The 24,822-nt window shown below is 38.9% G+C and overlaps 1 protein-coding gene and 1 non-coding gene across 4 annotated transcripts in view; one reads left to right on the plus strand and one right to left on the minus strand.

Moving 5' to 3' along the window:
- Nucleotides 1-24,822, minus strand: part of Pid1 (phosphotyrosine interaction domain containing 1) — a 220,859-nt gene that overhangs the window by 40,697 nt on the left and 155,340 nt on the right. The gene's annotated exons all lie outside the window — the stretch shown is intronic.
- Nucleotides 7,777-7,849, plus strand: Trnaa-agc (transfer RNA alanine (anticodon AGC)). Its single transcript has one exon. It is a non-coding gene; the product is annotated as a tRNA-Ala (tRNA).

Genomic DNA, 24,822 nt, shown 5'->3' on the forward strand with positions numbered 1-24,822 from the left:
AAGCACCTGGTACTACAACTGTCCACAGAGATGCCAAGCGCTAAATCACCATTACCGCACACTCAGGAAAATGACATTTTCCAGTAAGTACATAATATTTTGAAAGTCTGCTCTATTCAAATGGGTCTTTGGAAACTTTTACCCATGAATAAAAAATCAATAATTTGATGACATCAAGAGAGAGGGGAAAACCAGAAAAAACATGCATGCCTACATTTTGCTTATTACTTCACTTCAAGCAACATTTATTGGTTATCTGTGAGAAGTTGAGCCATGATTGCTTGGGGAGAAGCAAGCTCAACCAACCCTGTAAAACAAGCACAGGACTTGCATAAGGCCTCAATGTGCACAAAACGTCGGATGTGTGCTGCAATCTTTTTTTAAAAATATATGAAAACTGAACACAGGCAACACAAGGACAACTGTCCTAATAAAATGACTGACAAATATTGTACACAAGGCCAGCATGGTGGCTCATGGCTGTAATCTCAGCCTCCTGGGAGATAAGAGGTTCATGGTTCAAGGCTGTCCTAGACAAAAGTGAGATCCCCGCATCTCAAAAAACAAATAAGGCATGTGGGCTTACAACTGTAATCCCAGTTATGGAGGCACAGGTAGGAGGATGGCAGTCTGAAGCTGGCTGGGTAAGAAAGTAGAAAAACCTATCTGAAAAAATAACTGAAGCAAAAAGGGTTGCCTTGGGCAGGGCTGGAGTGGTAGATCACAGTGCTGAGTTCAATCCTCAGTACTGCCAAAAAATAATTGTATCCTAGGTGACGTGAAAGGTGAGGCACTGACCCTCCCTGCCTAAGCTCAAATCCTACTTGGCCACTTACTCTTTATATGACATTGATATTGTCACTTAGGTTTTTTTTTTTTTTTCTTTGCCCTGGTGCTTTCTGGTTTTGTGGTTGGTTGACTGGCTGGTAAAGAAGTTTATTTAGCTAACAGTTTGGGGGTTTTGTTTTGTTTTCTTTTGTCCGTACTGAGATTTGAACTTGTGGCCTGGTGCTCTACCACTTTCAAGCCACACCCCCAGCCCTTTTTGTTTTTACTTTATTTTTCACGTAGGGTCTTGCTTTGACCAGTGCTGGCCTCATACTCTATCTTCCTACCTGTGCCTGCAGGTAGCTGGGATTATAGGTCTAAGCCACTGTGCCTGGCCTAGCTCACAGGTTTAGAGGCTGAAAGTCCAAAAGGTATTGCATAAGCTCTGGCAAGGATCCCCTCGCAGGCCCACAGCCTGACAGATGACACAATCTGCCTTAATTTTAACATTGAAAATGAGAGAATAAGAACCTCTATTTTGGTGGCTGTTTTGAGGAGTAATGAGATAAATTAATCCATGAAAAGGGCTCAGTATGACACTTACTAGCAAATAAGGGCATGTTTATTACTGTGATTTCCTTTAACAATATTTAGGACATATAAGCGATATATAAAATGCAATAAGAAGTTCTGATAGTAAACTCATATCCAGAATGTTCTAGCCATTCAGAAGGATCAAGATGGATCTCCACCCAAAATTAGGTGACGCCATCCATACACAAGAGGCGAAGAAAAGTTTTATTAATCGCTCAGGCAGAAAACTTAAAAGCTCTCAACTATCACACCATGAGACATGAAGTCAGAGCCTTCATCACAGGCACAAACAAACCTTCCGAAACAGTCCTTACCCACCTTGCTGGAGAGGATTTTTGCCCTTCCAGTACACTTTTCATGTGTTTCAACTTTTAGGAATCTTCATCTACCTTTAAGCTTTCTCTGTTTCATCAAGAGAAAGAAACGTGTGTATTAATACTTCATTTGCTTGGGTTTGTTTTTAGTTGAAAACAAGTAGAATATAATGCTCTTCAAGTGCATCTTCATTGTGATTTAAAACACGAAAAGGTCAGGGTCAGGCATGATATGCATGCCTATAATCCCAGCTACCAGAGAGGCACAGGTAGGAGGATAGAGGTATTAGGGCAACCTGGGCAAAAATGCAAAACCCTATCTAAAAACAAAATAAAGCAAAAAGGGCTGGGAGTGTCACTCGAGTGGTAGAGCGTCTACCTAGAAAGCACAAGGTTCTGAGTTCAAACTCCAATACTAACAAAAAATAACAACAAACAAAAAGTGTTCAGAACAAGAAGCATCTCTAAGTTGAAAAGTTTTATGTGTGGGATTCCAGGATGGTTTTTAAACTGACCCTGAGATAAATTACAGTCCCCATCTGCCACAGTGCAGTACTTAAGTAACTACCACCCTTGTTTCAAGTGAGGCCATTCCCCCAGGAATGAGGCTCTGCTTTGTTGAGTTGTTTTGGAAGAGTCTCTGAGCACTGGCTAAGCACTGAGCCCCATTCTAAGGACTCTATGCACAGGTCATTAATCATCCTGTGAGGAAAGTATTGTTACTAGCCCGTCTTACAGATGGGGAACAGAATGGATGGAGTCCAGCTGGACAGTCCATACCATCTTCCATACATACAACTCACAATGTTTTGTTCTGTTTTATCATCTTTCTGCTATCCATGGATTCACAGACATGTTAGTTCTATTTGAGGTGATTAAATCCCCAGGAGGAAATTATAACCTCAATTTTGAAATAATATGGCTAGAAAATAAGTCTATTGAGGCAGGGCCATCACTGAAGAAATAATAATCACAACCAACTTTTTGAAGCTATGGAGATCAATGGGATAAAAGATGTTAAGGAGAATCAAAAATAATGGTCCTTTCTATCTACTTTGACTCCTCTAAAATAGAAACCCCTGTTTCATCTCTCAACACGTTTTCACATTGAATGGCAAACATTTGCACACCAATCTTACAAAAGTAATTTCATTTCTATACCAGCCACAATACTGAGATTTTCCTATCTGATATTCTCAAGTGGCCTACTGTCATCCTTCATAATCTTGGATACCCATGGGATCACAGACCAATCTACACAAATAATGACCACGTCTCCACTTGCCCACAGAGCTTGCACTGTCAAAGATATAATATGAGTAGGAGCACCAGTCTCCTGGTGCTTGCCTTATCAAATAAGGCAATTCACTATTTCAGACATCTTTCTATACATTTTCAAAGTTCATAGCAATAATACTCTAAGAGAAACAAATACTAGAATATTCAATTGCAGTGGGAATTTTAAAAAGTCTTAAAAGTTTTTACTATCATAATTTTAATGCCAAATGTCTATAACTTCAAAAGCTGTAAGAAGTTTGTGCAAACCTAGGGATAGAAGTTTATTCTGCCGACAGCTGTAGCTGTGGCTTTGCTTAATGACTGACACATCAAAACCATGTATTTTCATGGCTTTGGCAGTTGTGCATTGGCTGTTTTCAAAGCCCAGGTCTCCATCAAACTTGATGTGGCTTTATCCACACCAGCGAACGCCTAGATGGGGCTCAATCAGGTGGGAAAGCTTTTAACAAGGTGCAGAGAGATCCTCAGGGAGCACAGGGAGCTTCTGAAAGGTGTTAGACCGCTTGCAAAATTGACATCAAAACTTAAAAGATCTCTACATTAGCTCAGTGCCATAATATGGACAAATCTACTCAGCTAGGGGCTTAAAGTAAGTTGTGGATCCATCTTTAAAATGGATAATTGGCTGCCATCTTCAAGTCAGAGTTTGACCAAAGAGCCATAGGCAATGACTTAAAAGAAAATTTATTGCAAAAACTAAGCTTCATTAGAAAACAGGAGGATTAGCTTGTGATTCTGTGCATTGTCCTGCTGTACACTGCTGGAGGAGTTTGGAATCAACCTGCCCTCTCCCAGATCAATACTTTCCTGCCTCTAATAAACAAAGCACCACTCCCCAAGAATCAGTAGAGGACATGCAATGCTTCAAATATCCACTAGGAAGTCGAGAAATCATGGAGTATTACAGAACTAGAATTAATCTCTTAACATTATTAACATCTAAGAAGTACTTCAGAGTAACCAAAATTAAAGTTAACATACCTTGCCTAAAGTTGGTGAATAAATTTTTAACAGCACCTTTTTTGAAGAAAGCCAGGACATTTCAGTTCTTTAAGACTTTGACTACTGGAAGTGAAGCTGAAAGAAAATAAGTTTCTAAGAAAATAAATCTTACTTTCTTATTTTTCATTTTCTGTGGAAAATGGCCCAGGGAAATCCAGAATGTCCGAGTACATATAGACAGTATCACTTTCACAGGACTGTGAGATACAGCATGATCTCAATCATAGGACCACACTTATCTCCCTGCATCACCCAAATTAAATGTATAACTGTTCAGTCTCCTTCAAAATAGAAATAATTAAAGCACAAATCAATGGCTTACAGACTGACAAATTGTCAGATTTACATTTAGTTTTTACAGGGCTTGTAAAACAGCAAGTCAGATGGGAAAACCTGTTTATAAAGATGTCACAAGTCGCTTCATCAAACACTGCAATCTGTTCAGTTAATGATGTTTAAGATACTTGATTTCTCCTAGGTTTTCTGGGAAACAGATCCATCCCTGAAAACCCAGAGCAAAATATATCACAAGGGATAAATGTTACTTACAGGCAAAATAATGAAAGAGGGAAAAGAGGGATGTAGCAGGAACAGGAAAGAGGGGTTAAGAGAAATGAGAAGGATGGGAGAGAGAATGAAAATCAGCCAGAGCAAAATCAAAACACAATGTAGGCTTTTAATATCCTAAAAAATACATTATGGCTTATTAGTAGAAACTAACATACATTTTTGTAAGAAGTAAAGCCCTTAGGAGACGATAATAATTCTCTACATTCAATATAATCTCATGATCCTTTACAACTGCTTGTTAGATATTCTAGACAGGTTCCCATTTACTTATTTTTAAGAGGTTAGGGTAGAAATGAGTAAAACCATATAACAACTCTGTTCTCTTTAAGTGACCGAAAACCTGTAAATACATGGCAAACTATACACAGATATTTCTGAGACCTCAAGGTCATTTGAGCTTGCTGTTGCGAAACCAAAGGGAAAAAAGTGACAAATTAATTCAACCACTATTTTTTTTTTCTGATAATGTAGCTACAGTGTAGAATTTGTAATTACATAATGGGTATGAGAGATTTTTATCTATATTAGCATTCTAGTAAAATATACAGTGTAATTTATAGTCACTTTCACATTTTTCACAAAAGCTTGGCCAATCTGTCTTGCCCACTACGTATCAGTAGACATGGACTGACTGCTTTTATAGAAAAAGAAATTCCACAATTTAAAAATGTTTGAATTTTAAACTTTAAACCCATAAACCCAATCATATTCCACAAACTGACTTGAATCATGTTTGAAGTGAAGACAGTCACATTACTGCACAAATGTACAAAGAGGAGTAAACATGTTTCAGTTATATACAGATCAAGTTCACAAAGACAACAACTGCAAAAAAGTCGGTCACCATCTGCCATTTGTCACTCAAATTCAGTAAAGAACAGCTCTACTTCTAAGTCTTCTTTTTTCCTCACACATGGGATACTGGTCTCACTCATGGTCCTGGCCTCCCTGGTATCTCACTCATCTTCCATCCCTGGTCCCTAACCCCAAGGCGGTAGCTGGATCTTTACTTCTTGTGCTCTTCACTTTGTTGCTTACATTCCTTTCCCTCTTTCAGTCCCAGAAGCTTCAGGATACTCTGGTTCCTTGTGATGCAGCATTTCTCAAAAAGTGGTCTGTAGACCATCTACAATTCAGAATCAGGAGGAATGAATGAAAAATATAGCTTCATAATCATAGCAGACCTCATGTATCACAACTTCTTTGAGTAGGCCATAGAAACCTGTATTTTTAACAAGCTTTCAAGATAATTCTTAAGTGAATTTTGAGAACCATTGCACTCTTTCCCTGATACCCAAATTATTCTTAATCTCCCAGGTGGCTTGTATTGCTGAAAATCTTTGATTCTTCTCCCTGATCCTCAATAAACTTCCCCTGTCCATCAAGTCATTTCTTTCCATTCATTCCCCTCAGCCACCTTAAGCTTTCTCCTGTTCTTGCTTTCATGGGTGGCACCTCATTTTACTTCTCACCTCTCAGAACATGCTCTCTTGCTCTGCTCTTGGTTCCTACGTGTCCTCCCAGTGTGGATGCTCTCTGTGAATCCTGCTTTTTGTCATCCTCTTTCACATCTTGTTGTCATCTCAGTCTTCTTTGATAAGGAATTCATTCTCTCATGATTCAACTGACAGTTCACAAATGTGGATCTCCAATTCCTCTCTACATTCTAGCCATGGATCCCAAAAGACTATCTGACACTTATTTTCTTTTGTTTATTTGCTGTTCCCTCCTACCAGGTATGTCCAAATTATATTATGATCCTGTGATGGTTAATTTTGGTGTCAGGTTGCCTGGGCTAAGAGATGCCCAGATAGTCATAAAACATTTTGGGGTGTGTCTATGAGTATATACGAGACATTAACATGTGAATTTGAGGACTCAGTAAAGCAGTGAGTAGTGACCAACCCAGAAACCTGAATAGAATAAAAAGAAAGTATAAATTTTTCTCTTTCCTTGAGCAAAGACATCCATCTCCTCCCGCATGAATTCCTGAAAGTAGAAATCCTATATTCCTGCTAGAGCCAGACTACAGGACTTGGTGCAACTAGCTACCCAAACAGCCTATGATCTTGTCCTGGAGGACATAAGGTGATAGTAAAGTAAGGTACAGATGCAACATCGAACAGCACAGGTCTTGGTATATATCCCTAAGATCATTAGAAACACAATGTAATGGTTTTCAGAGGTAATAAATATACAAAGTCAATCTAATAGTCCCTAGTCATGTGGCATGAGATGAAATACATTAATATTGAATCCAAGTATTCCAGGAAGATAAAAACTGAAAAATGCTGGTTCAAGAAGGTAAAACTTGAAACTTCATCCTCTGCCTGATTAGCAAATTAAATATGAATTGCTATTTGATTTGAATAAATATTTTCTCTTGTTCTCCAACAGTGTTGCAAAGGAAAAGCTTGCTTTTCAGAGAATATTGGAGAAAATGCTGAGGGAAGTGTAGTTTAAATAAAAATGTTTTATAACACTGCTTAGCTATAATGAGAAAATTAACATTCTAAGGTGAAATTATTTGTAGTATCAAGTACCTGAGGCAATACCAGTTCCAAATATACAGGGAGAAAAGAGATTAAAATAACAAAGGGAGTTTTTTTTCAAGTTATTATAAATCAGAAACCAAAGCAAAGCTATAAATGAAAGCTTTGGATAAGCATGAGCCTAAATGAAAAGGCCAGAGAACTAGTCTTGGAATTGTACTTAGGTACAGAAAAGTCTCTTTGGGACATTTCTTATTTGCATGGTTTCTTTTATTTAAATATTTATTCATTGTCTATATTTATCCTTATTCAATTTGACTCTTCAAAGAAATAAGGGCATTTTTTCAATAAAAATAAATATTCTATTAAATAAATTTTCAACTTGTTAAGAGTACATCCTCTAAGAAACAAAAGATGGGAAAGTGCTACAAGGCCCATAAAAATCCTTCCTTTGAGTCCCTCTGCCTGTGCTGTCTGCCTTCTTATCTTTAGTTCTGATTGCTTCCCCACTGGCCCACTCAGGTTCTTACTGAGTGTGGATAGCACACTGGGCATGGTGGGAAGATCAAGTGCTAGATGTTTCTTGTCTTTCCTTTAAGTTCCAGAACAGCGCTTTTAATAGTTCACTCTGTTCCATGTGAGGAGTTAAATAATACCATGGAAAGAAATAAGATGAGACAAATCTTTCTGTGTTCTTTTTTAAAAAAATCAACAAACCCAAAACTAAAAGAGCAGCTGGGGGTGTGGCTCAAGTGGTAGAGCGCCTGCCTAGCAAGCTTGAGGTCCTGAGTTCGAACCCCAGTACCACCACCCCAAAAAAAAGACAACCAAAACTAAAGGAGCAGAGCCTAGGACCAAGTGACTAATTCTATTCAGTATCTGTTGTGTCCTGCTTGCACTGTGTGTGTGTGTGTGTGTGTGTGTGTGTGTGTGTGTGTGTGTGTGGTGTTGGGGAGAGATTTTTAGGCAGAAACAATCTGAGGTATTACAGAGCAGAGTAGTGAGGTTGAGGCCACAAGGAGGCAGAGAAGAGGCAAATGGGTAAACAATGCTTCCATGGAAGCTATGAGGTGTGCTTAGGATTCTGCTGGCCTCTCCTGTCTCTACCTACTCCAGTTCACCCTCCATGGGCCTTCCAGGAACACATGTGTTCCTAGCAAATTCTTGGTTTCCATGGTTCATGTGAGAGAATAAATAACTTACTCCTACCTCAAATTCCTTTGGCAATTGCACACTGTCTCCTGGATAAAGTTCAATGCATTTGAAGCTTTTCATTATTTTGCCTTTACCTAGCTTTGCATCCTCATTTTCACCAGTACTCAGAGCCTGACACATGTTGCCTTGAGCACTCACACTCTCACCACCTCTCTATGCTCATCCTGTGAGCTTCCCAACCCCCACTCTACCTTCCTGACGCACTTTGTGAATGCTCCCCCAGCCAAGACACAGTCTATGGATCACCTGCTCCAAGGTGTTTACCCTAGTCTCCTTTAAACCCACCAGGTCAAACAAGTGCTCTGTGTCCTGTGCTCCACCCTCATAAATACCCAGATTGGAGTTCTTAACACTGAGTTATTCAATTCACCTCCTTCCTCAGGAATGCGGGGCCATCTCAATGACAGAAGTCACACTTTATTCCTCTTGCTTCTTGTAGCTATCATCACAGTGCAGGAACACAGTCATGACCCAATAAATATCTATTGAATAAACTGTTAGTACACACATTCAAATTCAATTCAACCAACATTTCCTTAGCACTCACTGCTTGAAGTTAGGAATGGAGTTAAGACATGGTTACTACACTTAGGATACTTAAACTTACAGAGAAACCCAAGTATGTGAAGACATAATTATAATGCAATATAAAATGAATAGTGCTAAGGTATATAATGGGCTCAGAAGTAGGACCTGAAAGACAGTATTGCAATATAAGCTGGCTAGAGTACAGACTTTAATCTAGGGAAGTGGGAGAAATAAATTTGACTAGGAGCTTTCAAGCTGACTTTCGTAGCCATCACAGAGCCACTGAAAGGTTTGGGAGAGGAATGGTGTGCTGAAGCAGCTTGGTGAAATTATTAGAGCAGGCAGACAGTGCAATGTGAGATGCCCTTAGCTGCCTTGTTCTGAGTTACAAAATAAAGTTTTCTTACTTTATAAAAGTGCTTTAGTTCCTGCCATTAGAGGTGTTTATATCATCAAGGGAAGGCAAAGAAGGCATGATGAAAAGTAGTTCAGTGCTGGAGAAACAAAAGGTGATGGTGTATGCAGTAGGTGGCTCATGGTGGCATTTGCTGGGCAGTGTAGCTGAGAGCGGGAGCATTTGCCAAGTAGCTCAGGAAACCACCACAGCATTCGCAGCCAGAGGAGTCTGGGGAGAGCAAGGTACATCAGGAAGCATCGCCAGTCAGTACTTCCAGCTGTTTGTGCAGAAAAACTTAAATCTCAGCAATACTAGATGAGGAAAACACAAAACTATAGGCTTAACCTAACAGAAAATGGACACAAAGCTCCAATATTCTTTCATATGGCTCAAAATTATATTTCCAAGCCTGGAGTTGCCACAGAGTCCATCAATATCAGGATGTCTCCTGTGTCACCATGACACTTAGTAATATGTGCCAATGACTGAAAGCCTCTTTCAGGCCCTGGAGGTAAAGAATGGAGGCTCTAACCTGGGTTGTGATGCTGACATGAAGGTGTGATGTGGTATGCAAGAGTAAAGAATATGTGATGTTGTGTGGAAGGATGCACAGCACTGCCAGCCAGTGCCAACAAGCGTGCATACACGGTAGTTCCATATTTCTTTCTCCTACCTCCTGTGGTCAGTAGAATCCTAATTCTGAGATGGACTCCCTCACTCTCATCCCTTGGTGTTGCCTCAGTAATTAAGTTACACCCAATGGTAAAAGACCTTGGGCCAGTGTCATTAAGTTACTAATCAATTAACCTTAAGAAAGGGATATTTCCATACCTTTAAGAAAAGGTTTTCCCGCTGTAGCAGAGGGGAAAGTCAGAAAGACTGGAAGATCTCTGACAGCAGTGCTTACTTGAAGATGGAATGCAGCTTGTGACAAGGAATGCAGGAGGTCTCCTGGAGCAGAGAGTGACCCCTGGCTGAGAGGCCAACAGGAAACAATAAAGTCAGTCCTGCAACCAGAAGGAACTGAACTCTGCCAATGGCCTGAATGACCTAGAAAGAGATTCCTCCTCACATCTTCCAGGTGGGAACAGAGCTCAGGCAACATCTTGATTTCAGGATTATAAAACCCTAAGCAGAAGACCTAGCCAAGATCACCAGAACTTCTGACCCATACAACTGTGAGATAATAAACAGGCCTTAGTCTAAGCTGCAACATTAGCAGTAATTTACAATAACAGCAAGAAGAGATGGATGCACCTCTAAAGTTTATCAAAAGGATATACATCAACTGCTGTACGTAACAATGTTTTAACTGAATACACACTTCACTGTGTGAATTCATAGAGCAGGTGACTGAACCAGGAAACAAAAACTACAAGGAAGGAAAAGCTCTGAAGAATGGGGGAACTTAGGAAAGGAATCCTGAAGGAAGGGTGGTCCTGTTGGCATAATCTCCGCCCTCCTATTCAGAGGACCCGTTCCTTTTCATGAGCTAACTGAACATCTTGCTTTCTAACAAGACGTTAAACATCTTGTTTAACAACAAATATTATCAATCCATCCATTCAATGGAACCACCAATCAATTATTCATTCATTCCAATATGCACTGGAGTAGCTGTTTATGCCAAGTAATGAACTGACCACCATTCCCACACCAAGAGTGCAAGGAAATCCAATTGGATGCATTGCAAATTTTTGCTACCCATGCCAGGTAAGGAAGGTAAGATCCGATGTTACCAGCAAGTAGAAAACGAAATTAGACAGGGGGAAGGAACTTCTTCCCAAAAGCCAAATCAATACTGGCCATAAACACTACTATTAGGCCAAAGCACTTGAGAAGATCAAAATTAAAATGAAGAGCAAAATGTCCTTAATTTAAAATATAAGTGAAAAGCATGATACCAGAGAACAAATACTACATTCAGACTATCTCAGTTAAACAGTCAAAATGCGTGGGTGCATAATCCTTTCAAAAGTGATTCCATTATGTAAAGAACTTTTGGTCCCATGAGAGTGAAACTGACTCTGGGATGGTCTTAGGACTCTGAGGTCGCCTGTTTAGAGATGACATATTTATCCCAAGTACAACTGCTGTCCATAAACTCAAGCAAGCAGTCAAAGGCATTTCAGATTGCAACATTCTCAGTCATATGCATTAGCTCAAAAGAGCCAATGTCACAAGGGACCAGCCACAGGGGCAATCTGTATGGCAGAAAAGATGCAAAGCGTTAACTAACTAGCAAAGAAGGAGCCAAGGAATTCACCAGCTGCCTGACTTTACATTCTTCACATTACTTTCCTCAGGCAGTGAAGATCAGTAAGCTACCACATGTAGTCTGTAGAAGAGGAAACATTTACTTCAGTGAATGATTACAAACAGAAGGCTCTTGAAACAGCTCACTGCCAATCGGACCTTTAAATATTTACATTGTGCTGGCTGATGCAGACCCAGTGTTTATTACTGTGGTTACAGCAAGTAAGCTCTAAACTAGAACTACACTCAAGGAGAGTATGCTGGCTTTCCTGGTCATGCCTCTGCCCATCTCAAACATAAAGAGGTGACAAGGCCAGACCCAACACCAAAGGATTATTGCTATCAGCTACCTCCTCATTATTTATTATAGTCTTCATTATGCATTCAATGAGCATGTGACTACCATTGTATACAAGGTGGAAGTACTCTGTTGACATATCATGGGGCATTTTGATTGTTCCTAATGCCAATAAGTGGGAGAAAAAAATCCCTCATTTCTTGGTGGTAATATGTTAACAGTTCTGTTTTGTTTCTAGTTTAACCCAAATCAATGGAGCCAGCAATAATGATTTGACTTAGCTGGTAGGTTTACAAGCATATGAATTGGGACTGTCTCATCCTGACCTGCCATGATAAATGAGTTCTTTTCCTTGCTCCAAGTGTAATTATTTCCTGATTAATAACAAATGTGGAAACTCAGACCCTGGAGCAAGGTTAAGACAACCAATTTTCAACCACCATATATTTTTTTAATCATTAAAAAAAAGGGTTCACCAAAACCAGAGCCAGGATGGCAAACCTTTCAAGAATAGAGGGCAAGTGGGGTCTTCCCAGCAAACTGTCACTTAACATCAAACGGAAAATGGAATGCGGACATTAACTCTCCAGTCGCTTGGTAGAAGCACGAGTTCTCTGCGGTGCGTTCTCTGCGGTGCGTCAAAGCTATATAATCCACAATGAGCCAGCAGCTCATTATCGGGTAGGATATAGCCCAAGAAAAACATCACTTTATTTTCCTTAGTAGTTCAAAGGAGATGATTCATGTCAGTAGAAAATCAAGTCACTCATTCTTAAAAAGGCATATGTTTCTTCTTCTTTCCATTCTCCTTATCATTTCTGAAATCTGAATAGAGAGAACTTAACACAGCCTTCTTAACTAGTAAGCTGAAATGAGATAATTACCATATTTTCCCCATAAAAACGTATAATAGCTGCTATTTTTGCAATGATTTTAATGAGACGGCTTAAAAATATAACTATTGCAGACATATCTCTTTAATCCTTGTACTATATATCCTTGTTTAAAAAAAAGAGTGGGTATTGTCTTCATGCAAATGAGGGAAAGTTAATTACACAATCTGATATGACTTCCTTGTTCCTTCAGGCAATCTAATGAAAGATCTTATGGATTGAGTCTAGATTCATCTGTCTCTGCAGGAACATGAAACTAGTCACCCTACTCTTCTTTGCACTCTTCCTATCAATGCCATGTTGTTTATTCAATAAAGGTGTGGTCAACTAAACTGAACAAAGCAAGAGATGAACAGCCAACCAATCAGGATGTCCAGGTTGTGAAACATTTTAGAACCTTTGGGATCATTTATAGACTACTGTATTGAATCATTACACAAAATAGTAATTAGAAAATACCCAGGAGGAAGCATTGCCTAAATATATCGATGACACATATATTTATAAGTGATAACTAAGTAACCTAAGACATAAATGGAAAAGCAAATCTTGCCAATAAAAAATGTCTCTTTGTCCTTCAGTTAGATAATTTAAATATGTGTTCATCAGATCACAAAATTCAATTCAATTCAGTTGATCTCTATATGAGACTATAAATTGGGCAAATTTAAAATTACTGGAAGCATGAGGAAGCATTCAAAAGAGATGATTTATAGTTTCTGATAAATCAACTTACAAGATAATTGTCTTTTATTTCAAAAACATACATTTTTATTCAGATTAACAATATTAAAAATGAGGCAAATGTATTTCTTTAAAGCCAATGTTTTGTGCTCTTTATACTACATATCCTGTTTTCATACTTCCAAGGAGGACCTGCTCAAAACTACTGTGAACATGTAATAAGTAATACATTTTTGGTTTTAATGGATAATTACTTTTGGATGATAGTTTATTTGAATTTTCAACCACCTAAAATTTCTGCTGTTTTAAAAAGATTTGTAAAAGCAAAACAGAGAGAAAAAAAATTAAATGATATAATTGCTAATTCAAAAAAAATTAAACAGCTCTTTTATTTCCCTCACGTGAAAAAGAGCTGGACATTGGTGGTTCACGCCTGTAATCCTAGCTACTTGGGAGGCTGAGACTAGGAGGATCACCATTTGAGGTCAGCCCAGAAAAATAGTTCACAAGATCCCATCTCCAAAATAACCAGAGCAAAATGGATTGGAGGTGTGGTTCAAGAAGTAGAGTGCCTGCTTCAAAAGTATGAAGCCCTGAGTTCAAATTTCAGTCCCACCAAAAAAAAAATCCACAAAAACTTAACTTACTAGGAGTAAGACAGAAGGTTAGGTAATGATGAGAAAAGGCTACACAAGCTAAAGTGACGATTAAAATCTCTTGGTGGGGGTGGTGAGACAGAAATAGCAACATTTCAGTGTAGCATGCTTTAGGTTAGCAGAGCATTTGTGTGCACAGAATATTCTTTGCATTCCAACACCATCATACAGGCATGCCTGTGCACGGACGCACACACAGATATATATTGAGAAGGCAGTCAATGGCTACCTTGCATTTTCCAACTGTGAACACTATGCTTTAGCTTTTCAAATAACTACTAATAACACCAAATAAAGTAAAGAAGACAGCTACTGCATTAAGATTTCACAGTTTGAGGCATACACGCTGCACTCAATGGTGATCAAATTCACTACAAAATTATTTATCGAATTGGACTAGTTTTTTTCTCTGTCTGTAGGAAGAGTCTAAGATCATGTCTGTGGTTATCATGGCAGATAACTACCAAAAACTTTTATAAACTCTTTGGCAGTGTAGAGCATGCATGCATTCTTCAAATCAGCATACTCTGAAGAGTCACTGCTAAGGACATGTTAAATTAAAGAAGCCAGTCATAAAAGGGTATGTGATGTGGGGTTCCACTTATATGTAGTTCCATAATAGGCAACGCCAATGTATGCTGTTAGAAATCAGGACGGTGACCTTTCTTGGGAGCTAGTGATGATGAGGGGCTTGAAATGGCTCCTGTGTGGCTGTGTTATTCTGCTTCCTGATCCCTGTGCAGGATTCATGGATTGTTCACTTTGTGAAAATCCATTGGGCTATAGATGGATGATTCCCTTATGCATCAGTAGATATGTATGGTATGATATACACCAATAAAATTCCTTAAAAATTTTACAATCTCTCAAGCCTCCCTTTTTGCTTAAGTACATACATCACAACATACAAGGGCAAACCCCATATGCAGCACATACAAACCTACACCCACACATGACTCCCCAACATACATGCATGTAGCTAACACACGACACACACAAACATACCTACAAATTGCGGCAATACATACAACACACACATCATCCCAGCTTTGTGTTCTCAGTGAACAAAAGCTAAACAAAGTGAATACAACAGGGTTGTACCCTTCAGATTGTGATTCTCAAGATGTTATGACCTTAAATCTTTCAAAGGTCATTTTTACTTCTTTAGATTTTTTAAAGCATCCAAACTAGCTGTACTGTCACAGGAGGCAGGCTCAGGGACACTACAAGAATTCCTGTGGCCTCAGGGTGAGGATGTCCAACTCAGGTCTTTCTGGCCTTGATGCCATCTCCTCAGACCAGCCCACTGCACAGGGCACTGAAGCACAGAGCCTAGGTCAAGCCCTGCTTCATGGGAGGGGGCTGCAGGATCCTGAAGTTATCCATTTGCTCTTTCCTCCATGCCCAAATCCCAGAATAGAAACTTCTAGGGACTCTTTGCCTTCCATTAGACCAAAATAATGGAAAAAAGTAGGAATTACCCCCAAGAGACAGAATTGAGTGTCTTTTACTAACAGCTTCTTGCAAATAGCTCTGAGAGTTTCCAGACATAGTATGTTCTTAAAAGAATAAAGATTCTTAATGAAACAGGTACATTTCTAGGAGGCAAATGAAACAGGTACATTTCTAGGAGGCAATGGATACCTGAGAAAGGTAAGCAATGATTTTGTTTTGTTTTATTTTACACACACACATTCCTTCATTTTCAAAACATTTCTTGAAAAATTATTACATGCCAGGTCTAAAACTCTGATGTTGACCATGCTGAAGAGGCAAAAACCTAGGACAAGGAATTCTTATGGTAATTGATAACTCAAGTAACCTAAGGTATAAATGGAAAAGCTTTTCTACCTCAATAAAGTGCTTTAAGAAAAGGGAGAAAGGGAAAGAGACAGTGTGTTCATAATGAAGTGAATATGTGGACAGAATACCTCCTCCGAGTAGACATAAGACCCCTGCACAATAAGAAATTCTTTCTTGTTCCCAACCTTCCATCATTAGGAAATGGAATCTCGCAGGTATACCATGGAGGTGAAAAGATGACTAGAAACTATGGCGTCCATGACATACATGTGGGCTCCAACTATAGTTTCCAAAGTCCCACAAGACCTTACATTCAATTGTGTTCTGTTGTTACAAACTGCACAAGAGAAAAACATGGGCAGAAAAGATGACTAGAAACTATGGCGTCCATGACATACATGTGGGCTCCAACTATAGTTTCCAAAGTCCCACAAGACCTTACATTCAATTGTGTTCTGTTGTTACAAACTGCACAAGAGAAAAACATGGGCAGAAGGCCCTGGAGCCATGCTTCCACCTTGCGGAGCAATCACCAGAAGCTGGTGCAGAGCTTCCTACCAATAGTGCCGAGATCTATAGGAATTCAGCTTTGTCCAGGTTCTTTTCGGTTTAATTTCTAATATTTGAGAATCACTAGCATAATTCTTCTGCAAATTGTTGTTGGTGACAGGGATTTCCATTGCTTCTTAGGAAATTCTAAATCTTTGCTGTTGAAAGCCTTTTTGATATCTCAATTCTAACTTTAAATTGGATGGTATAAGATAGGGGAAGAAGTCTTATTTTCACACTATGATATATTCAAATATAAAACAAAGGAACTAAAGGAGAAATCTCCTAGGTGTCCTTTCTTTTCTTTTATTCTATTGGTAGCATGCTGTTCCTCAGTGGCTCATGCCTGCCACTTGCCTGAAGCTATTGTTTGGATGATTTGGGCGAAGCTCTATATTTAAAGGTGCCTGAAAGCACTCTTTACTAGAAACTTTGAAAGGCACTGGTTAGGATGTATTTTGGTATGTCCTGTTCTTCAGAGTTGCATTTATCCTCCCTCAATCATATATACCCTATGGTTTTAATGCAGACTAGAATTTTAGTTGTATCAACCTTGAACAATTTAGACTTCTGAGAAGTTCAAGATAATAAGCAAACCATTGGAACAACCTGATCCCCAGACTCTGGCATTCCCCTTGAGTGAGCAATTCTTACTGTCACTAATTAAGTAAAAACATAAAGGCTTTCCCAATGCTTTTCACAAGGGAACACTTCTTGCAGATTTTATTTTATGAATACTTTAAAATGCCAGGAGGCTTATTAATTAAGAACTGCAATGCTAAACATATATGGAATACATAATTAATTACCAAATATGACACATTTTAACACTTGAGTATTAAAGAGCCAATTCTCAGATTTGTCTAGGAAGGGAGCTCTTGTTTCTAAAGAAGAACAACGTAGACTTGAGACGGTCATGGTGATTTCTGCTTTGCCAGCTAGAAAACGTCAGTTATGAGCAACTAAAAGCTATATTTCTATATGGATTACAGAAAAGTGCACCATGGTAGACAAATGAGGGCAGAGGTAGATAGGAGGAAAATAAATGAGAGAGAAGGAGACCGAAATTGAGATTGATATGTGGTTCTCTAAATAAGTAAAAGACAAAATTGGTTGAAACAGTTTGGCACGCCAAATATGTAGCATACATGAACAGTTTCCATTGCTATTTCCTGGTCAAAGGTTATTAATTTATCCCACTTAAATCTGATCGCAACTGTAATTACCATGCAAAGCTCAAACTTGGTCCAGACTCTGAATTCATTCAGCTCTTCCTAAAATAAAGACAATGATCCCAAACAATCAGCTCATGTGTCACTCAATCAGAACACCTGAATGTTAGCCTACAAGGGATGTTGTCTCTATTATTTTATGTCCAATCAAAGAAGTTGGTCAACTTAGAAGTAAAGAGCACAGTTCCAATAAGATGAACCTGGAATCTGCAGAATAACAGACTGATTTAATTAAATTCATTTTAACCACCTTTTATTGAATGTTTGATCACACACACAGCACTGAATCAGACACTGGTTAGACTTAGGTCCAACTACTGGTTACCTCTCCTAAATATGAGAGGTAGGCAGACAACATTTTTTCTGCTTTGGCTATGTCCCCTTGCCATGTCAAGGTGGGCAGGCAATTGTCAGGGGCAATTGCAGTGTTGGTGGCTTGCAGCATCCAGCTTCCTGATCTCCCAATCAGAATATTCTTGAACTTAATATCAGTACAAGTAGACTTGAGTCACACTGCTCCAGCCCTTCCAATAATTTTAAAGTACCCAACTTCCTGTATTAAATCCCTGTCTGCTTAAAATACTTAGTGTTTTATGCAATTAATCCTAATTGATATATGGATGCTCTAACTCTGCAAACTAAGGCTAACATGGAGCCAGATAAGAAATCAGAGAAAAGCCAGTTGCTGAGCTAACACCATTCATCCATTCATTCATTACATGATCCATGCATAGAAATATTGATTGATCTTATACTATGTACTAAGCACTGTGTTACTACCAAATCTCTTTGATCTTTTATGGAACCAGGGTAGTGATGGAATAAAATGAGAACTGGGAAATCCCCCAGTGTTAATCCCTCCAGCTCAGGCTCCTCTGCTGTACCTCATCTAAAATCTCTAAATGGCTGGTATACCTTTGTTCTTTGTATCTTTTTAAAAATCTTCCATTACCATTCTTTAGTTATTCGTTTGTAAAATGAGGCTAACACCAATACTTACACTGTAGATTTGTTGGGACATTTAATGAGTTGATACGTGTGAAATACCTGATCCAGACCCAACATAAACTATGTCTGCATCTTTTTACCTACTCTCTCTGTAGTTTTCTACAACTTTTCCTGTGACATTAAATCCAAAGAGATAGTTCTCTTCTCAACTACCTGTAAACAATTTCTTACAGCATGCATATTCTAAAAATAAATACACTGCCATTTAGACACAATGAACATTATGCTATTACTGACAGAATATGTTCTGTCATTCTAGAAAGTAAGAACTAAATTATTTTCTAAAAGCATGTGTACTAAAATTCATGTAAGTGATTATCAGCACAAAGGGCCTGTGACTTCCTTTATAAGCAGCAGGGTATTAAGTCAAAGGAATCACTAAAACTCCCTCTGGGACAAAAAGCTAATGAGTTATTCCATTTTCAGGAAATAATATCAAGCTCTGCTTCATACTGAACATGAAAGTTCCTCCCAAGTTCTAGTGGGAGGAGGAAGGGTGAATGAAGGAAATTAAGGTGAAGGTATATGGTTGATGGGAATTCATATATGAAAAAGAACAAAGAATCCTCTTGTACTTGCATTAAGTGGGTTGGGGAATGGATTGAGGGGGAGAGACAGTGGCAGTGATCTAACAAATGTACAATATAAGCCTAATCTGAATTGTCACTATGAATCCCTCCCCCCACACACCAGTATAACGAATATATCCTAACAAAAAAAAAGTTCATATGTTGAAATCCTATGCCCTAGAGTGGTGGTATTAGGAGGTGACGCCTTTGAGAGGTGATAAGGTCATGGAGGTAGGCCTCATAAACAGGATTAGTGCCTTTATTACTGCCCTACAGAGACCCTTTGTACCTTCTGCCATGTGAGATCATAGCAAAAAGACAGTCTTCTAGGAAGCGGGACCTCACTAGCACCTTGATCTTGGATTTCTAAGCCTCCACAACTGTAAGAAGTAAGTCTCTGTTGTTTATAAGCTACCCACCTAAGATATTTTTTTAAGCAGCCCAAATGGACTAAGATACTCCCTAAAAGTTTTAGTTACATTGGTCAGTAAACTTGACCATCAGCTTTGAGTTCACAGAGGATGGTAACGGGAATCCTTTGGCTGGAATTCTTTTGGATTTCTCATTGACACCTGATGGAATTATCCATCTCCTGCTGACTTTCCTTTCTCTGTTCTTCATGGGCATGCTACTCCTGGTACAAATGCTGAGGATACACAGTGCCTCAATGAATAGTCAGCTAAATTATGTCAAGCCCTGAGCGCCCATTAACTCTTCTTGAAGTCAATAGCATTCACCCTGCTCTATGCTCATCTCTTGTCATTATGTATGTCTATTGCATTTATAGACAGAACAAATGAGTTTATCAGCAAGGTATTTCTTAATTGTTAGTTTCTTAATGGATTTAAAATCTTGAAATAAATTGCTTAGTCCAGCTCAATATTCAAGCATTTATATAGTGTCCCATCATCTAAGAGTCTCCACTATAAGCTGATCATGCAAGGGCAGAAGACACAATACCATGACTCTAAGAAGTGTTCAGTCTAATGAGAGGGTCAGGTGGTCCGACACCTGAAGCAAGTGAAAATCAAGCATGTGAGGGGTCTAGTCAATTCAACTAACTACCCAACCTTTGTGTTTTCATCCTGCAAGGAGATCAGAAAGTCAAAGCAAGAAGGTAAAACCTTCCTTGAAGAGATACATTTGTGTTCTCTCTCCAGTTCTGAGAGAAGCTGTCTCCTCACCATTGTCCAAAATGAGAGACAGTGTGTTCAATTTCTCACTCAACCAAATTACAAGGAGCTGTGTATAATGGATAGGACCCCAGAGTACTGACAGTAGAATAATATCTTTCCTCTCTTATCCCAGTACTGACCAGAGCTCGTGAAGTCCCAGGGTCCTTCAGTTCACCTATCTGGACTGACACAGATCTCATGAGTGCTCTTGGAGATGACCAGAAAACAAAACCCTTATACTCAAGCTTAAATATGTTCTCTCACAAAATAAAAAGTGAACGCAGTTTCATTTTTTTAGTGACCCCATTTCATTTTTCAATAACAGATCTTTGTGTATTTCTCTCAGTTCTTTTCTTCCTTGCCAAACTCTGGAGGAGAACCCTGCTTAAACTATGCTATGCCTACTCTCTTATAATGTGAACTTTCTCTAATCCCAGGAATCAACTCCATTGACCTCCATTCCCTGTCTAGGTTTAAAATGATGCCCATGTAACAGATTGGTTTCCCATTATCCGCCTCCTCATCATGGCTCATGATTGCCTCTCTTCCCCTGGTTCTCCTTTCTAAATCCTGTGCCTCCCTCTCCTTCTCTGGTCTTTCTTTTCCAACCTTCCCTGCATCAGCTGATTTTTGCTGTGTGACAAAAATGTCAGACTCACCAGTGGTCTGCAACAACAAAAAGAAAACATTTATTTTTTATGCATCTGCAGAGTTCAGCTAGAGATCTGTTATATGTCATTCTTGTCCATGTGTCTGCACACTGGCTGTAGCCTCTGCTCTATGTTGGGCTTGACCAAAGCACCTTTGCTGGAACAGCTCTGAATTTCATGTTTCTCCTTTCCCTGGGGACCAGAAGGCTTTGACTTGATCATGCCTTGCCTGTGGTAACGGCCATAGTATTAAAGTGAAAAGGGAGACATGAGGGTCTCTCAAGACCTGGAGGCTGGGCTAGTAATCATCAATTCTACTTCATAGAGTTGGCTGAAGCAGGTTATAGGATGACCTTACAATCAGGAATGGGGTAGTAAACTGTCTTATTAGTGAGAAAGTTATAAAATTGCATGACAGAGGTAATAGTTGTAGGAAGGAGTAAATAACCAAGGCTCAATGCTATTAACACAACTTACTCCTTTCCCATTAATTCATACGTATGCTTATGTATAACGTGCACATGCATTTACTCGCACATCCACACATGTGCACATGCATGAGCACACACATACAAACAGCAATGGATTTCAATCAAGGGCAATTTTGTCCCCCTCTACAAGGGGACATAAAGCAATTGTACAGATGCAGCTTGACCTGTCTATAACCATCTTGAGTTGTTACTTCCATGATTGACCCAGAGTAACTCTCGGTGGTTTCCTCTGCACAGTTTTCTGACATGCTATTAATGGACAAAATTGTTACAGTGCTATGTGGATCCTGGTGCCAGAAATGTACCTGATTTGATATTAGCTTAGGATAAGCCAGGTTGCACGTAATTACTTTGTCCTAACTAACAGAAGCACTCCTCTTTCCAACCCAAATTGCAGGTACCCACTTGATCTTGCTGCTGCCAGGACCATGTTTCTATCACTGAGCTCCCCAAATCTACCTCTCTCAGAGCTGATCCAATGCATCTGGACCACATGACTTGTCAAGTCCATCACAAGAACTGACTTTAACTGATAAGTGGTGCCATCTTGTCCCAGTCGCCTCAGTGGGGCAGAGGGAAAGCACAGAGGTTTGGAGCCTGGTGGACTGAGATGGAGTTCAAGGTCCATCTTCTACGTACGTGTTCATCCCTAGCTAGTGCCTTTCTCAAGGTTGACATAGCATTAAATTAATTAAAATGTATGAAATTCAATAAATGAGTTTCTTCCCAGAAAGGTGAACTTGAGCTTATCTTTGGACCAATTAATTACCAAGAGAAAGTTGAGAGCCAGCACTTGAAATCTCATTTCACCTTCCACCACACTCTTGCATTTCCTCTGTCTTATAGGAGCCACTTGTTCTGATAATCATTTGGGATTATTTAACTGTATCTGCTGTGTAAGGTTTTTGTGAGAACAAAATAAAAAGGTGCCTGCTCATTCTAAACTAAGCACCCAACTTAATAAATATGAGTGGATAGCTTTTGTTATTTTAGCTCACATTATTATTACTTGTTAGTATTATGAGAGAAATACCTTAAAGCTAATTTTTATTTCAAGCTTCTTTAAATATTGTTTTTTCAAGAAGGTTTTGGTTGGGTCACTGTTTTCTCCAGGCCAGGTGCTATGCTATACATGTCACATTGCTTGTATTAGTCCCCATGATATAGATAGTAGAAAACCAGTTACAGCAATTAATTAACATGCCCAAAGCCACCCAGCTTGTGAGTGACAGGGTGTAATTCCCTTCCCTGTCCCACCTAAAGGACAACAAAGTTACACTTCTTATGTCCTTCCCTAATCTCAAAACCATAGAAACAAAGAAAGACCCTGGTTGCTCTGTTTAGACACAAAAACAGAAAACTCTGGGAATGCTTAAGCTAGTAAAGATTTGGTATATTTTCTGTGTCTTAGGTTTTTGCATCTCAAGACATAAGTGAAAAAAAAAAAGCCTGACACAATGGGATGAGACTTTGAGTTCTCTAATGGTTGAATTTAAAGCGTCGCCAAGGTCTACATGTTGTGATAGGTAAGACTTCACAAAATTGTAATATTTAGGGAAAATTGCCCATTTTGTATTTGGGGACAAAGGTGACAAGACCACATTTTTATTGCACAAATTTGGAGTCATTTCTGATTAACAAGTTACTTTTAAATTGCTTTCTATGCATGTTCCTTCAGAAATCCAATTACGATTCCATTATTGGGAGGAGTAAATTAGAAAGTGAAGAGATGCGTGCATAAAATTAACATACCAATGGTTTTCCTTGCATTGATAAGCAAATTTCTTTTCATATCAGAAAGGATTCATACAAAAATGTCAGCACATTGCAGGCTGCCTACCCTGATCTAGCTGCACTCAACATTTGCCCAATTTCAAATAGGCTCATCAGTCAGTTACTGAAGACTACACACTGAAAAAAATGCCTCTTCTGGATACGGGCACAATCATAAAACTCCTTGATTTCTAGCCATACTATTACTGCTCACTCTTACGTACGTGATAATTATTGGATTTTTTATGACATTACTGGATTCACTCTAACCAACTCGATTGACAAGTTTTGAGGTTAGAAAGACTACAACATCTTTGCTATAAGCCAATGGGAGAAAATAAATTAAAGCAGTTTCAACTTGCATATGACTCTTAACCTGTGGGAAAATCTATAAGCCTGTCAGAAGATGTTGGAAGGAGTCATACGAGAAACAGGTAGTGAAATGTCTGTAAGCAAAGACAACAATTTTTTGTCATAAGTAAAAACTGCGTAATTTTAAACAAAGTAGCCATAATGGAGTAATAGGATTACAAACTTAAGCAAATATTCACTTCTGAGTTGGAGCTAAGGAAATGAAATACAGTCACTCCTTTTTATTTTGGAAAATTTGTGGTTAATTTGAATTAGGGAAGGGAATTATAAGAATGTCAGCATTTGCAAATTTGCCCCTTTATATTCTCATTTTACTTATTAAAGAGCTTTGCCACCTCTGGACAGCATCAGCAGTAGACTAAATAATTTGTTTTGGAGGCAATACCCTTTCTAAATGAAGTGAAGATAATTTCTAGTCTTCATTCAAAAGAAAGACCTTTACTCAGCAATTTTCTCTTAATGTGTCATCAATAATGTCTTAATGTCACCCACGTCAGGTCCATGTCATGGAGTAATCTCACGACAAGTTGACCACATGACATAAAGATGGCAGCTTTATGATTACAGCTGTGACTCATGGTTGCATTACAGTTCTTGACTTAAGCTTCAGAATTCTTTACTTTCTCACCTACTGGTTCTGCTGAAAGTTAATGATATGAGGCTTCCTAAAGAAGATCAGCTGGCTAATATCAAAGATACCAGCGTTCTAAGTACTCAAAGCATTCAGAAATTCAAATCTGGCTCATATCTCCATGGGAGGAAAAACATCATGCATGTATTGGGTCAGAAAATGAAATCATTTCTGACCCGCCTCTCTTAACCCCTCACCAAGGAGCCCTGCAATGTGTCCATGTACTAATAACCTCACAGTTGGATCTTAAGACTAGGGTCCTGCTTACAAGAAAGCATTCAGATGTGTCATGAAAAATAAACACGTCAAAAGTGGAGAGCAAACTAGAACATATGAAACACACCATAAATCCCCAACACTGGGAACTCAGCTGTGAAAATAGCTTGTTAAAGTCACCCTGTGTTTGATTAAAAAATAAAACATTTCTATAAAAACAGCCATGTTTGAAGTTCACCGCTGCTACAAGATAACATGAAGGCTTTCAAGAACTTTCAGGATAGAAACACATGAGGTGTTTATGAAAAATGAAGCTCTGTTGACCTCTTGTGGGAACTCTCACTTTAAGCTGCCTTACTAGAAAACTCAAAGTGAAGACGACTGACT

Source organism: Castor canadensis, chromosome 4 (genome assembly GCF_047511655.1).
Source record: "Castor canadensis chromosome 4, mCasCan1.hap1v2, whole genome shotgun sequence".
Classification (NCBI taxonomy): Eukaryota; Metazoa; Chordata; class Mammalia; order Rodentia; family Castoridae; genus Castor; species Castor canadensis.